At 34.8% G+C, this 17,677-nt stretch overlaps 1 long non-coding RNA gene and 1 pseudogene across 2 annotated transcripts; one reads left to right on the plus strand and one right to left on the minus strand.

The window, feature by feature from the left end:
- Positions 1-2,117: 2,117 nt before the first annotated feature.
- LOC146935007 (F-box/kelch-repeat protein At3g23880-like) lies at positions 2,118-6,078 on the minus strand (annotated as a pseudogene). Its single transcript, XR_015030099.1, has 2 exons — positions 4,727-6,078; positions 2,118-2,524 (listed from the first exon to the last, which is right to left on the minus strand). The product of XR_015030099.1 is annotated as an F-box/kelch-repeat protein At3g23880-like (transcript).
- A 1,362-nt stretch (positions 6,079-7,440) lies between these two features.
- Positions 7,441-13,224, plus strand: LOC146935008 (uncharacterized). The gene is made up of 3 exons (XR_015030101.1): positions 7,441-7,772; positions 9,514-11,122; positions 12,828-13,224. It is a non-coding gene; the product is annotated as an uncharacterized LOC146935008 (long non-coding RNA).
- The last annotated feature ends 4,453 nt before the right edge of the window (positions 13,225-17,677 follow it).

Here is a 17,677-nt window from a genome sequence, read left to right on the forward strand (position 1 = left end):
ACCCTATATATATATATATATATATATATATATATATATATATATATATATATATATATATATATATATATATATATGGGTTATGTTACAAGCCACCCTTTGGTGGTGTCTTTTATCAAGTCACACCTTAAGGTGTGATTTTCACTTTTTAGTTATAACTTTGATAAAAGACACCTTCATAAAAGGTGTCTTCTATCATAACCCTATATATATATATATATATATATATATATATATATATATATATATATATATATATATATATATATATATATATATATATATATATATATATCCACTTCATTGACGGCAATTGTATTTTAGTTGTTAAACATTAAATATGGGTACATATTTCTTAGACCATGTACAATGGTCATTTTTATTCAATAACCTTCAACACCCACTTTTTCAATTCCCAACACTCCACATCATTTTCTCTCTCTTAATTCAACACCCATTCAAATTTTACCACTCCAATGGTTTTCATTCAACACTCTACCCCACCACTTTTTATTTCTTATTCTTATTTAATTTTTGTTTTTATAATTACATAAAATTATAATTATCGATTATAATTAAATTAAAATAATACAATTAATTTTTTTAAAAAAAACAATATTTATTTAAATAATTTATGTTTATTTTCTTAACTTAAAATGCAATACAACAAACTAAGCACGCGACACACAAATAGCTTAAAATGCAAGACAACAAACAAGCACACAACACACAACTAATTTGAGGATATTGGTTGGGAAATTGATTTGGGTTTTGGGGATGTTGGTTGAGAAATTGATTTGGGTGTTGATAATTGTTGGGATTTTGGTAGCTAAATGGGTAATCAGAAGAATTTTGGGTGTTGAATTGATTGTTATTGGGATCCATTTCACTAATCAAAGACTAAAACTTTAAAAGAAAGACTAATAATGAGATTAAGAGAGTGAAAAACTTGATTTTTTTCTGTGTCCAAATGAAATGATCCAAGTCTCTATTTATAGAGAAAAAAAATCACGAATTTTGGTAAAAAAAAAAATAAAAAAAAATTATTTGCAATGAAATAATTGAGTCCAAATTATTAAGAAGATAAAAATCCAAGCAGCCTGTAATAACGCGCCACGTGTACTGTGCCACCCACTAAACATTTCTCTCTCCGCTTCCTCTCCTTCTTCACGCGCCTTGTCTGCTCTTGTAAAGCACATGCGCGTTTTAACCAACCAGATGGCGACACGTGGCAACGCGGTGCAGGATTCAACAAGTTGAATTGATTCATCACCCAACTCCTCCAGCTCATCTTCAACAAGGCTCTTCCAATGGCTTCAACAGGCTTCAACATGTTTAAGGTCAACATTCAATAAGCCATTGCATATGGTCTTAGTCGAAATACAAATATTGATTTCACATTGTGCAAGTCTAATTCATTCCGCCAGACCCAACTCTTGTTGGTGCATTTTTGTTTATTGTTTTGGTTTCTGTGGGTTCCCTTCACAGTTAATACTATTGAAGATCTGACAGACACTAAATACAAAAACACATCTCAACCGAGATTTGAACCTTAATTTGGCACGTTGTGAGAGGTTGACGCCTTCTATAGACCATTTTTACTATGTCTGTCTTTCAAACACGAGAATTCAGAAAAGAAGACATAGGTAGCTTGCATATACCAACCAATTAAAAGGTGAGGTTATGACCTTTCGTTCTGATTATTCATTGATTTGAAGCATACTTTCAAAGAGGGAGACCCCTTATAGAATTATTTGTGAACGAAGATGTCTTTTGAAGATAACTTCTAAATTAGCAATGTCCTCATGGCAGATGGGTGCTGCCATGGTGTTTGCATGAAACAATGTTTTTCCAACAGTCTACATGCAGAATTGATGGCCATAGGATATGACTTAGAATTGGTTTGGAATTAGCAATGTCCTTATGTCTTCTTATTCATATGATATAGCCTTGTCCTCCAGACTTAATTTTCACGGACTATATCACCACAACTCAACTTATAGAAACTTCATGTAGCCATTTTGCAGGCATTAATAAATATAGATAAGAGTTTAAATGACATAGTAATGCTAACAAAGATACAATGTCACGAGGTTTAAAAATAAAACATGCAGAGATATCAGAATCAAACAGATAGCATTGCCGTATAATTATAATGAGGGTACCCTAACAGACACATGTGGAACAGGAGTACAACTCTTCTTCTGGAAGAACAAGATAACAATGTGAAACATAGAAGTCAAACAGTTAAATTAGACTTTGAAGATTGTATTTTCCGACAAATAGCATACAATAATAAAGTCAGAGACAAGTTTATCCTTATTATTAGGAACTATAGTTTGTTCACCTCATCTACTTTGACTCCACAAGAAATAATTAAACCAAACTTAGGAATTCCACAACATTAGAACTATTAACCCTTTTCACCGCCATCTTCAGCAAAGCTCCAGACCACAAAATGAACATAAGCAACTCAGCCAGCCAGCGAATAACCCTTCTACTGAAACGAACAAACACAATCAACCTGAAAAAGTGACATTTCAGCTATGGAATTGTACACTGTTGTGTGCGTCTAAGAATTCAATAATATCATTTACACAACAATATGATGATCATATATGTTAGCAGAAAAACAACTTTAAACATTAAACATTCAACAAGAACAATCAGTTATCTTGTAATCCATTAAACACTATCAAAAGGCAAGAGATAAAACATAAAAACTGTGGCCAAGGTTATTGTCAATTTGGATTTGGTGAAGTAGCTAGGTGAAAGTTGACGCAGAGAACAAGGACTTATTAGTACATGAAGAGAGGAATCATACGCAGGAAAGGGAACAATAATAATGACATTTAGAAAATAGAGCGACTCTGCTAAATGCAGTTTAGGGACAGAAAATAGTCACTTAGTTGATTCATGTTAGAATATGGCTACAAAGTTGGGCATAGAAAAGGATTTGGAGGCTCCACAGTAAGCCAAAAATTGATCAGAGGTTGGTTGGCCGTTGAGTCATCTAAATTTAGTTGGTCGCAAACATGCTTGAATTTCTTAAAACTAGTTAGTAGTTACCTCTTTGTTGACTCGATGGATACTAAAACATCAAAACTAGTACTTTCATCGTCCATGTGAAACTAAGTTCCAACAAGGGTGTAGGAATTGTCAACCACATTTTCAGCCGACATTCATGTAGACCTTAGGCTTCAAAATCTTAACAAACTATTGAATCGTTGTTTCTCATCCTTAAATACTTTTTTAATACTTTCTTTTCACAGCTAGAAAGGTTACTTAATATTGAAAGAAAACCTTGTAAAACAGTAAGAAAAAAAAGGACTTTAAAATCTAAGAAAATGAATCTTCGAGTCCCATCTTGTGGGTTTCGTTCAATAATTAAACCCAACAAAACTCATATAATCCTAAGTAGAGATGTAACTCGGCTGTACTATGAGCCATATATACATTATCATTTAATTATTAATTAGCAGTAATCAACACTATCATACCAGACAAGTGTATGAAGTAATTAAGGTAATAACAAACACGGAAAATTACCATGTTATCCCAAACTGTCATGGAAAAACTGAAGTGTTCAAGATATGACTCTATTCTCTCTCAATCTCTAGATAACTAACTGATTTTATGTCTTTCAAAAAAAGGAGAGAAAGGACCTATATATTAAGAACAACCCTATAATTTCACAACTATCATCATGACCAAGAAAAAGAAAAGGGTAATTGGTAAAGATTCCCCATTTGATAAATATAATCCATACATCAAAAAATAGAAGCACCGCAAGAACTAGATCTAGTTCATGAATAAATTCAACCATGCAACAAAATTTAATGCTTGTCAAATAACATATTTTTACATTAACCAAGGTCTAATGAGAACTGTCAACTAGATTAGCTAGCTACTCATGAAAGTGCATATATTAGACTTATCTTCAGGAAAAGGTGAATGTGCATAGAACTTTGCATTAGTAAACGAAAAGTTTGGGAAGGAAAAAATACTTGAAAAGTTTACTCAGTAACTGTTGGCAGTGTCACCACTGTTTGGGAAGGAAAAAATACTTGAAAAGTTTACTCAGTAACTGTTGGCAGTGGAGACACTGCTTGGGTAATATAGTTGACGAAACTACATGTGTGGTCTTGGTTCAATTCAGCATGAAAAAACCAAACTGTATCAAACCAAACTGGTTGGCAATTCTGTCAAATCAAAATAGTTGAAAATCAACCCAATTTGGTCTGATTTTGTGATTTAATGCACCATGTTGTGTTTTTTAACCGATAAGGTTTAAAATTCGAAAACAAAATTGTGATTTCAAACTGAGCTGGTTTAAAACTAGTTATGAATAGGTTAACATAGTTGAATAAACAATTTTCTGATTCTGAACCAGTTTTCCATAGTTCAAAAACTAGTAAACAAATTTGAGTACAGGATTACAGAACTGTTTTCCAACTGAACTGATTTCTCAAACCTTTTCAACATGATGACATCTAAATCATAACACAAATGTTAGAAAATTTATTGAAAATAAAAGCAGACATAAAATTGCCACTTAAGGTGATTAACAATGATCCAATAAGTCTTGGGTTTTCCATAGTTCAACCTATAGATTTCATCAACTATTGATTAACAATGATACAACAAGTCACCAATAATCAAAACATTCATAAAATAAATAACACAAACAAAAAACTAACCATATATATATGTTGTAGTTGAATACCTGCTTAAGGTGATATCAAACTCTCAATGTAGACTTTTGGGCATCTTCGGTCAGAGTTGTTTTGAAACTCAGGAATATTCAAAGTACCAGACTTGGAATCGTAAACAACCAACTTCATATCATAACACTCCACCAGCAGTTGGTCATCCTCTGAAATATATAATGCAGTTTCGGCTTCTAAATCCTTATCTTGCAGGTTAGGAATAGTGTAGAATTTAGTCCAAGACTCCTCATTTCCATACTCCTTCATAATCCAAACATCGAAAAACATATCACTACTTGCAAAGACACACAAGCAACCTCTCACCACACCCAAAGTCCACATAGGAATTTGAATCTCATAATTAGGTAGCAAAAGTTTCTGATATGACTCCTTCTCTAAATCAAGAGAAACAATACTTGAAAAATCACTTGCCAACCAATTAACAGTGCCACTTAAAAATACTCCCTTTCCATGGATGCGGTAATGATATGTGATGTCCTCTATTGTTGTCCAATAATCAGTCCCCAAAGTATAAACAAAAACTTTATTTATGAAAGAAACAACAATGACCTTATAATTATCAATGAAATGATCATATCCAAAGCTTATTGATGTCCAGTATTTGACACTTTCCAAAGGAGGCAATAACTTAAATTTTTGAATGGAAGGGTTCCACAAAAAATAAGAACCAGGTGGATTGAGCATGCCGCAAAAGAGGCCATCACAAGAGCCCAACACGTCCACAAAGTTATGTAGACGTGTGATACTATTAGGAGGGTAAAGTTGCGTCTGTGTAATGACAGAAGTAGACAAAAGCGAGGATATTGGGGAATCAAAATGAACGAACTCACCCAAGTTGTTCCTAGATGTTACCATGAGAATTGAAGATGTTTCTTTGCGAATTTGGGATCGGAAATTAAAGAATTAAACAACTTACATAGACACCGAAGCTGTACGAGTAATTTCACCGCAAGCCTACACAGAATCTCAGGTAAGACATCAAACGGAAGAGTAGGAAGCTGGGTAGTTCCAGTGGTTGTTTCCACCGCTGTGAGTGACAGAGAAGTAAGGACGATGCCGTTTGGGTCATCACTGCTAACCTGCGCCATTACTCTCAACAACAACTAAGTGAGTGAGTGGATGTTCCAAAATTAGGGTTTGAGTTCTCAATTGTATATTTCGGATCCAAAATAAGGTTCAATTCTATATAACAACACAATGATTATTGGAGAGAAAAGGAAAAAGACGCTAGCGTAGCAACACTATGTGAATTCCATAGTAGAAGATTGGAGGTTCCAAATTTGGGTGACTCTGAGTTCCTAACAGTAATCTCTACACGCTCTACAGCTTACATTAGATTGGAGCTTCTAATGATATATTTTAAGGATTTTATGATTTATATCTCATAAAAAAAGTTACTTTGAAAATTGACACGTGTATTTTTGTAAACAAACATAAACTAAAATTGATAACAAAAATTTTTTTTTTGGTACAAAAGAGGGCCAAGGGCCCAGCAGAAAACTAAACAACTAATTGAACATGCCTAGGAAAACAAGTCCCAAAAAGATCATAAAAAAGAAAACTGTGGAGCTCACTAGGTGGAGACTCCAATCGAGTAACACCAAAAGAGTCTGAAGAAAGGCTAAAGGTCGTCAACCAATCTGCACAACGATTACCCTCCCTCCAAGTATGACGAAACTGGACATGTGAATCTAAAGCCAAAAGGTTACGAATACGCTGCACCAACGTGGAAATGACTCCACTAAAGTTACAACTACCAGTAACCATATCAATAAGAGTTTTAGAGTCGCTTTCCACAATGAGCTGTGGAATCTGTTCTCGCCAAGCCATATCCAAACCAAGGTACATGCCCCACAATTCAGCATGAAGCGCGTTGCACACTCCAACCTTTTTAATGTAGCCTTTTAACCATCTTCCATCTGAGCTGCGAAAAAGGCCACCACACCCTGAATTTTCTCCACCACCTTTGCAAGCACCATCACTGTTTAGTTTTATCCAACCTTCAGGGGGTTTATCCCAACCCACGTAGATCGTCTCTTTCCGCTGAAGATTGCGATGAGGCGGAAGGGTTGAACAAAGGTCTATCTGTCTAGCAAAGTTTTGGATCACCATGACAAGGTTGTTTGGCAGGTGAAAATCATTTTCAAAGATAGATTTGTTTCTCCACTTCCATAAGAACCAACAAGATGTCATGAAAATTGTCTTCCATTTCTTAGTAGTTGCACGTATGCCATGCTTGCCGAGGTTGTTGAAAATCCAGTCCCGACAATCAAAAGTAAAGAAATCAGTCATGAAATGAGATGGAACTAGGCGAAGCCATACCTGAGTTGCATAGGCACAATCCCGGAGCACATGAATGGTAGTCTCATCTGCTGTCCTGTAATATCCCGCTTAAAAACACTGTCAAATTATTTGTTAGTTAATATCATTCTTGAGACGTAAGTAAGGGTGAAATGAGAATTTCACATAAGAAGATTTTTCAAGACCGTATAATATCATTCCAACGGACTTAAGGAGTTAAAATGGTTACGAGATAATGGAGGGTAATTAAGTTATTTCTCTTGAGGGGTAATTTGGTCATTTGGGACATAAGATTTTTTTTTAGTAATTGGGCCATTTTTCTCCCACTTTCTCCAAGCTTCTAAAGGATTCCAAAAAAAAAAAAAAAAACATTTTCCTCTTTTCCTTCCCTCACTCTCGGCTCTCCCCCACTACAACTCCATCTCCACTAAACTTCCACTTTCCTTCAAGATTATCATTAAACAAGATTAGAATCATGATTTAGATACTATCTTAAACATCTAGCAAGCTTTCTACCCTCAATTTTTCCCTCTTGGCTGCCCCTTTTTCCCTTGTTCCACTCTTATGGTTCATTTTTGAAATTGGATCAAGAAGCTTGTACAAGCTAAAATTCGGGTATTGATGTTAGTTCTTATGGTGTGCAAATCTTTGGATAGGAGATAGAAGTTAAGCTATAGCTTTGGCTATAAAATTTTGAAGTGGAATTTGGGGCTTTGGCATCAATTGAAAGTTATTCTTGAGGTGAGTTTCTAATAAGCTTGTTTATTTTAGAAGTTGTGATTGTTAGAGAATGAGATGATGTTAGGAGTTGGAATTAAGAATTTATTAGGGATTAATGAATGAATTATAAAATTAAGTTATTACATAAGTGATTTTGAAACTATTATGCATGTTTGGATGGGTAGAGGTGATTATAGTTGGATGTTATGGTATGAGTGTCAAATTCGTATGGTCTTCATTTGGCTCGTATATGCTGCTGTGTAACCCATAATTGAGTAACTATTGGATTTTTGGATTCTACACTTAATTCCCTTCAGTTTGGATATAAATTTTGTATGTTTTGGATTAGGAACGGACTCAGAAAACGCATTTAAAGTTTGTAAAATTTTACTGGAATTCGGTTACGGGTTCTGGGACAGGACTCCACTAAAACAGTAATAACTTTCTCTCTGTAACCTGGAATCATGTGATTTTTAATGCTATGGTTAGCTAACAAAATTACGGACGTTTTAGTACTAGTTTCACTAATTTCGGTTCAGTATTGAGGTCTGGAGACAATTTTGAAGTATGAGATAGTAGAATGGTTATTTCTGAATTAGTGTATCCTAAAATCTCTTTTATGTTAATAAGTATGTTTATGCTAGTATAAATGTTGGAGGGAAATTCTGTCAAGATAATTGATGTATATAATTGTAGAAATGATTTGAAAGAAAATTTGAAATGCAATCTATGAGTAATATGCTCACAGTGAATTATAGAAAGTCACAGAAAAATGGAAATGATGAGAAAAATTGAAATGAGTAACATGCTCATAGAAAAAGAAAGAAAGAAAATATGAAAACTCCGTTTGCTACAACGAGAGATAATGTAGCCTATGACGTACGGGTCATAGTACTCCGTTTGCTGCAACGAAGAGATAATGCAGCCTATGAACAAATTGTTCATAGTATTTTAAAATTGATATCCGTTTGCTGCAACGAAGAGATAATGCAGCCTATGAGTAACACACTCATAGTAATTATAGATATTCCGTTCGCTGCAACGAAGAGATAATGCAGCCTATGAACCAAATTGTTCATAGTATACCGTTCGCCACAACGAAGAGATAATGTGGTATATTTCCGTTCGCCACAACGAAGAGATAATGTGGTATATTCCGTTCGCCACAACGAAGAGATAATGTGGTATATTCCGTTCGCCACAACGAAGAGATAATGTGGTATATTTCCGTTCACCACAACGAAGAGATAATGTGGTTTATGTATAAATAATGAAAAGAGATAAATGGTGAAATAGTTTATATTGAGTGGTACAAATGAGATAAATATTTTATATTGATGAGATAATTTATATTGAATGGTATCAATGAGAAAATAATTTATATACTTTATTGATAGTAAATTCACATCATGGAATGTGATGATAAAGTATAAGAGAATGTGTCAAATTTTAGTAGTTTTGTACTTTAGAGAAATGTATTAACATAAAAATTATGTTTAGAACGAGTTAGCTACGAATAAATATTTCATGGGTATTTTATCAACAGTTGGAAATGAGGAATTTTAGTTATGAAACTCCGGCTTAGTTAGCCGAAATTAGTTATTATCGGAAAAGGATCCGAGACATACTCAGATAAGTATGTCAAAGTATAAGTTATATCAGAATACGATATATTGAATATATGATCGTGATTGATATGATTGTGGTGATTAGGATTATATTTGTTATATGATTTGTTTATTGTTGCTGAAATGAATTTTAGGATTGGTGCCGAGCGGAGCATTGCTTCCTCTGATGCAATGGGGAGAAAGGACTCACTTTATCCTTGTCATTGTTAATGGATTTCATGAGGTTCCATTCTATTATATGGATATTGCCATTAGTTTAGATTTTTGAATTGATTAACGTTAATATTGACGCATCTTGATGATATAGGAAATGATTATAGATTAACGTAAAAGTGTATATATGAAGTATATAATAGTAATTTTGAATCAAAAGTATTTATCTAATAGGATGTTTTAATTTGAGTTGTACAAGTAGTATGAAAATAAAAACGTTATTTGGAGATTCTGGCTGATAGAACAGATTTTTAAAACAGGATTTATATCTTGGAAATGTTGAAAATACAGAGGAAACTCTGTCGAAATTTCAGTGAATATTTCTTTGAAATGAAATTCAAATTGGAATTTTTTTTATTTATTTATTTTAGTTGTCAAGTTCGATTAATAGGCTTGCCGGGCTAGAATGATCTAGTTCGTGCGCCGGTCACGATGATTGTTTTTGGGTCGTGACAAAGTTGGTATCAGAGCAGGTCGATTCAGATCGTGCCTTGGGTTAATGGAATTCAATAAGATGTAGTGTGACTATTGGGTTCCAAATATTTATTCCAAATGTCATGTCTGGCTCAGCCTGATCAACTCAGACTAGTATATGACAGTTAGAACAAATGTCTGAGAGATGAATGAAACCTTAACAAAAGACGCAGTATAAGGAGTATGATGTAAGGTGTGAAGAAATAAATCAGAGTGGCGCAGCGGAAGCGTGGTGGCTGGTACCTATACAGTTTAAATTAGTCAGTCAGAAAGAATCAGTTTGTAACAGACGTATGTTGGAATCTAAAGTTGAAAGTTGGAGAAATTATTTGTGCTTATTAGCAAGTAAATCGCTAAATTTCGAGGACGAAATTTCTTTAAGGGGGGTAGATTGTAATATCCCGCTTAAAAACACTGTCAAATTATTTGTTAGTTAATATCATTCTTGAGACGTAAGTAAGGGTGAAATGAGAATTTCACATAAGAAGATTTTTCAAGACCGTATAATATCATTCCAACGGACTTAAGGAGTTAAAATGGTTACGAGATAATGGAGGGTAATTAAGTTATTTCTCTTGAGGGGTAATTTGGTCATTTGGGACATAAGATTTTTTTTTAGTAATTGGGCCATTTTTCTCCCACTTTCTCCAAGCTTCTAAAGGATTCCAAAAAAAAAAAAAAAAACATTTTCCTCTTTTCCTTCCCTCACTCTCGGCTCTCCCCCACTACAACTCCATCTCCACTAAACTTCCACTTTCCTTCAAGATTATCATTAAACAAGATTAGAATCATGATTTAGATACTATCTTAAACATCTAGCAAGCTTTCTACCCTCAATTTTTCCCTCTTGGCTGCCCCTTTTTCCCTTGTTCCACTCTTATGGTTCATTTTTGAAATTGGATCAAGAAGCTTGTACAAGCTAAAATTCGGGTATTGATGTTAGTTCTTATGGTGTGCAAATCTTTGGATAGGAGATAGAAGTTAAGCTATAGCTTTGGCTATAAAATTTTGAAGTGGAATTTGGGGCTTTGGCATCAATTGAAAGTTATTCTTGAGGTGAGTTTCTAATAAGCTTGTTTTTTTTAGAAGTTGTGATTGTTAGAGAATGAGATGATGTTAGGAGTTGGAATTAAGAATTTATTAGGGATTAATGAATGAATTATAAAATTAAGTTATTACATAAGTGATTTTGAAACTATTATGCATGTTTGGATGGGTAGAGGTGATTATAGTTGGATGTTATGGTATGAGTGTCAAATTCGTATGGTCTTCATTTGGCTCGTATATGCTGCTGTGTAACCCATAATTGAGTAACTATTGGATTTTTGGATTCTACACTTAATTCCCTTCAGTTTGGATATAAATTTTGTATGTTTTGGATTAGGAACGGACTCAGAAAACGCATTTAAAGTTTGTAAAATTTTACTGGAATTCGGTTACGGGTTCTGGGACAGGACTCCACTAAAACAGTAATAACTTTCTCTCTGTAACCTGGAATCATGTGATTTTTAATGCTATGGTTAGCTAACAAAATTACGGACGTTTTAGTACTAGTTTCACTAATTTCGGTTCAGTATTGAGGTCTGGAGACAATTTTGAAGTATGAGATAGTAGAATGGTTATTTCTGAATTAGTGTATCCTAAAATCTCTTTTATGTTAATAAGTATGTTTATGCTAGTATAAATGTTGGAGGGAAATTCTGTCAAGATAATTGATGTATATAATTGTAGAAATGATTTGAAAGAAAATTTGAAATGCAATCTATGAGTAATATGCTCACAGTGAATTATAGAAAGTCACAGAAAAATGGAAATGATGAGAAAAATTGAAATGAGTAACATGCTCATAGAAAAAGAAAGAAAGAAAATATGAAAACTCCGTTTGCTACAACGAGAGATAATGTAGCCTATGACGTACGGGTCATAGTACTCCGTTTGCTGCAACGAAGAGATAATGCAGCCTATGAACAAATTGTTCATAGTATTTTAAAATTGATATCCGTTTGCTGCAACGAAGAGATAATGCAGCCTATGAGTAACACACTCATAGTAATTATAGATATTCCGTTCGCTGCAACGAAGAGATAATGCAGCCTATGAACCAAATTGTTCATAGTATACCGTTCGCCACAACGAAGAGATAATGTGGTATATTCCGTTCGCCACAACGAAGAGATAATGTGGTATATTCCGTTCGCCACAACGAAGAGATAATGTGGTATATTTCCGTTCACCACAACGAAGAGATAATGTGGTTTATGTATAAATAATGAAAAGAGATAAATGGTGAAATAGTTTATATTGAGTGGTACAAATGAGATAAATATTTTATATTGATGAGATAATTTATATTGAATGGTATCAATGAGAAAATAATTTATATACTTTATTGATAGTAAATTCACATCATGGAATGTGATGATAAAGTATAAGAGAATGTGTCAAATTTTAGTAGTTTTGTACTTTAGAGAAATGTATTAACATAAAAATTATGTTTAGAACGAGTTAGCTACGAATAAATATTTCATGGGTATTTTATCAACAGTTGGAAATGAGGAATTTTAGTTATGAAACTCCGGCTTAGTTAGCCGAAATTAGTTATTATCGGAAAAGGATCCGAGACATACTCAGATAAGTATGTCAAAGTATAAGTTATATCAGAATACGATATATTGAATATATGATCGTGATTGATATGATTGTGGTGATTAGGATTATATTTGTTATATGATTTGTTTATTGTTGCTGAAATGAATTTTAGGATTGGTGCCGAGCGGAGCATTGCTTCCTCTGATGCAATGGGGAGAAAGGACTCACTTTATCCTTGTCATTGTTAATGGATTTCATGAGGTTCCATTCTATTATATGGATATTGCCATTAGTTTAGATTTTTGAATTGATTAACGTTAATATTGACGCATCTTGATGATATAGGAAATGATTATAGATTAACGTAAAAGTGTATATATGAAGTATATAATAGTAATTTTGAATCAAAAGTATTTATCTAATAGGATGTTTTAATTTGAGTTGTACAAGTAGTATGAAAATAAAAACGTTATTTGGAGATTCTGGCTGATAGAACAGATTTTTAAAACAGGATTTATATCTTGGAAATGTTGAAAATACAGAGGAAACTCTGTCGAAATTTCAGTGAATATTTCTTTGAAATGAAATTCAAATTGGAATTTTTTTTATTTATTTATTTTAGTTGTCAAGTTCGATTAATAGGCTTGCCGGGCTAGAATGATCTAGTTCGTGCGCCGGTCACGATGATTGTTTTTGGGTCGTGACATGTCCCAAATCTAGAACAAATTGGAGATATACCGACTCCCCACTTGCTTCTACGAAAATTGGTAAGGATGCGCTCATGAGCTGCAAGCCAGATAAAAGTTTGAATACGATGAGGTCCTTTCCATTGCCACAAAGAATTCCAATCTCCTTCCAAGGGATGAATATCTCCATGTTGCAATCTATAAGCACTTTGAATGGTAAACTGATGAGTATTAGTTCCTTCCCATCCCATAACATCAGGCCCATCTGCATCAATTGGGGTTGGTAAAGCAACCACTTGGTTCACAATATTAGTTGGTAAATTTTCATGCAAAAAAGTTAGGTTCCAATCCCCCTCGGCATTCAAAACATCCCGCACAGAAATGGTAGTATCAATGAAATTCTAGGAAGCTGATGGGAGGAGCTCGCTCCTGTTAGGGACTCACTTATCAAGCCAAAAATTTGTAAGCCTTCCATTCCCTATTTTCCAAAAAATATGGCGTTGAAAATCATTCCAAACTCCAACCAAAGCTTTCCATAGGGGGGAATCATAAGGTTGTGAGTTGCAGGAAACCATAAAATCATTATTTCTACCATACTTGCTGATAAGAACTCTGCACCATAGCTCATCCGGATTTTTTATGAGATTCCATATCATCTTCATCAAGAAAGCTTCATTCATACGATGTGGTCTCTTAAACCCCAATCCACCATCACATTTAGGTTGGCAACATAGGTCCCAATTCACCAAATGTACTTTACGACCCTGATCTGTGTCCCCCCATAGGAAACCACGTTGAATTTTCTCAATCTCATCACAAACAGTTTTGGGAAGCTTAGCGTATTGCATGTGATAATACGGAATAGAACTAATAACAGACTTAGAGAGAGTAATTCTCCCCACAAGACTCAAACATTGTTGTTTCCACCCACTGAGCTTATTTTGGATTTTCTGGACAATGTGGTTAAAATGCCCTCTAGTGGATCTACCAGTAGTCAAATTAGCCCCATGGTATCTACCAAAACTATTGACATGGGAGAAACCAGTATGAAGTAAGATATCATCACGAAGCTGATTATCCACATTTTTAGAGAAAAAAATCTGAGTTTTTTGACTATTGATCTTTTGACCTGAAGCTTGACAGAAGAGATCAAGGCAATGCATAACACAATGAGCTTGCTCAATAGAAGCCTCTGCAAAAAGAAGAAGATCGTCAGCAAAAAGAAGATGAGAAATTTGGGGACCATACCTGCTTGCACGCATTGGTTTCCAGTACTCCGCTTCTACCTGGTCAGCTATAATGTGGGAAAGTTTCTCCATACAAATCACAAATAAATAAGGAGACAAAGGGTCCCCTTGCCTAATTCCTCTTGAAGGATTAAAACTATTTGTCTTCTCTCCATTCCACATGATCTTGTAGGATGAAGACGAAATACAATGGTGAATAACCTCAATAATCTTAGGCGGAAACCTACACTCCTCCAAACATTGCTCAATAAAGTTCCAATTAAGTCGATCATAAGCTTTCTCCAGGTCAATCTTTATGGACATAAACATTTTCTTACCTTTCATCCTAGCCATGGAGTGGACCATCTCTTGAGCGACAATGATGTTATGATGAATGCTACGGCCCGGGATAAAACTAGATTGATATGGGGAGATAATACTATTCAAACAAGGTTTAATCCTATTAACAATAACTTTAGATATAATTTTGTAAACCACATTACAAAGAGAAATAGGCCTAAATTGGGAAACAAATTCAGGTTTATCAATTTTAGGAATCATAACAATTAAGGTACTATTAATAAAAGAGATAAGAGAAGGATTAACCCAAACCTGGTTTACATACTCAAAAAGGGAACTAGCCACAGTCTCCCAACATTGTTGGAAAAAAAATGCAGGATAACCATCTTCTCCAGGAGCTTTATGGGGACCCATCTCAAAAAGAGCTTTCTTGCATTCTAAAATTTGGATAGGGGCGCTCAAACGATCATGTTGATTTTCAAGAGAATTTGGATAAGTATTCCAAGCAACAACATGTTCTCGGTCAACCTTATCTTCTGTGAAAAGATCAATATAGAACTGGCGAACAAAATCTTTCAAGCTCTCAGGCTTGTCAACCCAATTTCCAGTACCATCTCTCAAGGACAAGATCTTATTCTTTCTTCTTCTAATTATTGTTTTAGAATGATAATATTTAGTGTTTCGATCACCATCAGTAATCCATTGACTGCGCGACTTCTGGAACCATAAACACTCTTCTTGATAAAGCGTAATCTCCAATTGACCCTGGAGATCTTTCTCTAAATTATCCAAAAAGTTACTATACCCATAATGCGGACAATTTTGAATACCATTTAACCTGGCTAAGAGCTCTTTCTTTTGCTTGAAAATATTTCCAAAGGTATCTTGATTCCAGTACTTTAATTGAGTAGTAAGGTTGGAAAGTTTGTGGATCAAATCAGGGCTAGCGTTCCAATTCTCTGCCACTAGTCTACTAAAATCAGCATGAGTAACCCACGCAGACTCAAACCTGAAAGGCCGAACTCCTCCACTGTAAGGCACACCCTCAGAAAGAATCACTAAAGGGTGATGGTCTGATTGAACTCTGGGAATGACCTTGGCGAAACCTTCATGGAATTTAAGACGCCAAGCCACATTACAAAGAACACGATCAAGCTTCTTGAAGACTCTGTCATGCCCATTCCACTTTGGCCCTCTCCATGTAAACTTTGTTCCTATAGTGTGAACCTCTAACAAATTACAGTCATTAATCCAATCAGAAAAATTAGAGCATCTTCTGACGTCCACTGGCGCACCCCCTTTTTTTCATCACTACTCGCAATCTCATTGAAATCACCCATCATTATCCAGGGCTCTTGAATACTACTAGCAATGTCATGCAACTTAATCCAAGTATCACGTCTCTCATTCTCCCGTGGACTAGCATATACCATTGTAAGTAACCAAGGATCCATGTCCCTCTCTTGCACCCGAACATGAAGAAAGTGAAAATCCTCTTGAATAACAGTCACCTGCAAGTTCGCCTTGTTCCAAAGCAACCATATCCCTCCGGAGAAACCTCTAGCTTCAGAAAGTAAATAATTTTTGAAACCCAAGCTCTTAATAGTTCTCCGAGCAGTCATACCACTACAACGAGGCTCTTGCAGAGCCACCAAGTCTACTTTATTTTTCCTGTAAAAATTTTTGAGTGCTCTACGGAAATTTTTTCCTTGAGCACCCCTACAATTCCAAGTTAACATAATCATTAAAACAAATAAAAATAAAAAAGGACCAGCTACATTTTTTTTTTTTGAAAGAAAGGACCAGCTACATACCTGATCGTGAAACACATCAATTTAAACTAGTAGAGGTGTCCATGGAAGTGTCCATATCTCCCTTAGAATTTTCATTAGCAATTGGTGACTTATGTTCACCACCCAATTCGTTATTGATGTCACTCATCAAATGCGCTTCCACCAAACCCACTTTAGTTATAGGCATATTTTCCACCTCTACTTGATAATTAGGTCCACTTTTGTGCACATGCCCACTTGTTTAGGCGTTAATTTAGTTCCCATTCCCATACAAGAATTAGTTGTATTATGCTCCTTAATAATAGTGTAACTACCTTTGTTTTTTCCATTAGACGGTGTTGAAATATGTTCAGTACCATCTAAATCATTTATTTTAGGCATATTATTCTCATTTCTTAGCCTTAGTTTTTTTTTTAACAAAAGAATGACTTGTATTGTGATAACCGTTATTCATATTTGATCCATGAGCTTTGACCTTCACGTCCCCATTACTGCCAATAAATTTTGATTTATGTAGGTTATTGAACATACCTTTTTGAGAATTCTGCCCATTAATTTTTGGATTCTTTTTTTTCCTCTCCACTTTAATCCAATCGTCATGTAGATCAACTGGATTATCATCATCAACTTCATGATTCTGACTGGACTGGACAACAGTATTCATCTCAGGTTGATTTTGTTCCTTTTGCGTTTTTTGTACATCAGAACCTGCCTCGTCTTGTTCATTTTGAACCTCATCGCCACAGTTCTTGGTCCCCACATGACCCGTACTTTGGTCCCCACAAAACACGAACGCGAAAATCACAGATACAACTCGAAAATCAGCCAACACACTAAACACAAACTCGAAAATGAACAAGAAATCGAACAGGAACTCGGATTCAACGAACTCGGATTCGAACTGGGTTTGGGTAGCACCGCTAAGTGTTCTTCGAAGGAGGACTTTCTGAAAATCTAGGGTTTCTATTTTTTGGCTTTGTTATTTGTAGGGTCTCTTTGCTTTCTGTTTACATTATT

This window comes from Medicago sativa, chromosome 3 (genome assembly GCF_051527215.1).
Source record: "Medicago sativa cultivar Bolivia chromosome 3, Bolivia_mono, whole genome shotgun sequence".
NCBI lineage: Eukaryota > Viridiplantae > Streptophyta > Magnoliopsida > Fabales > Fabaceae > Medicago > Medicago sativa.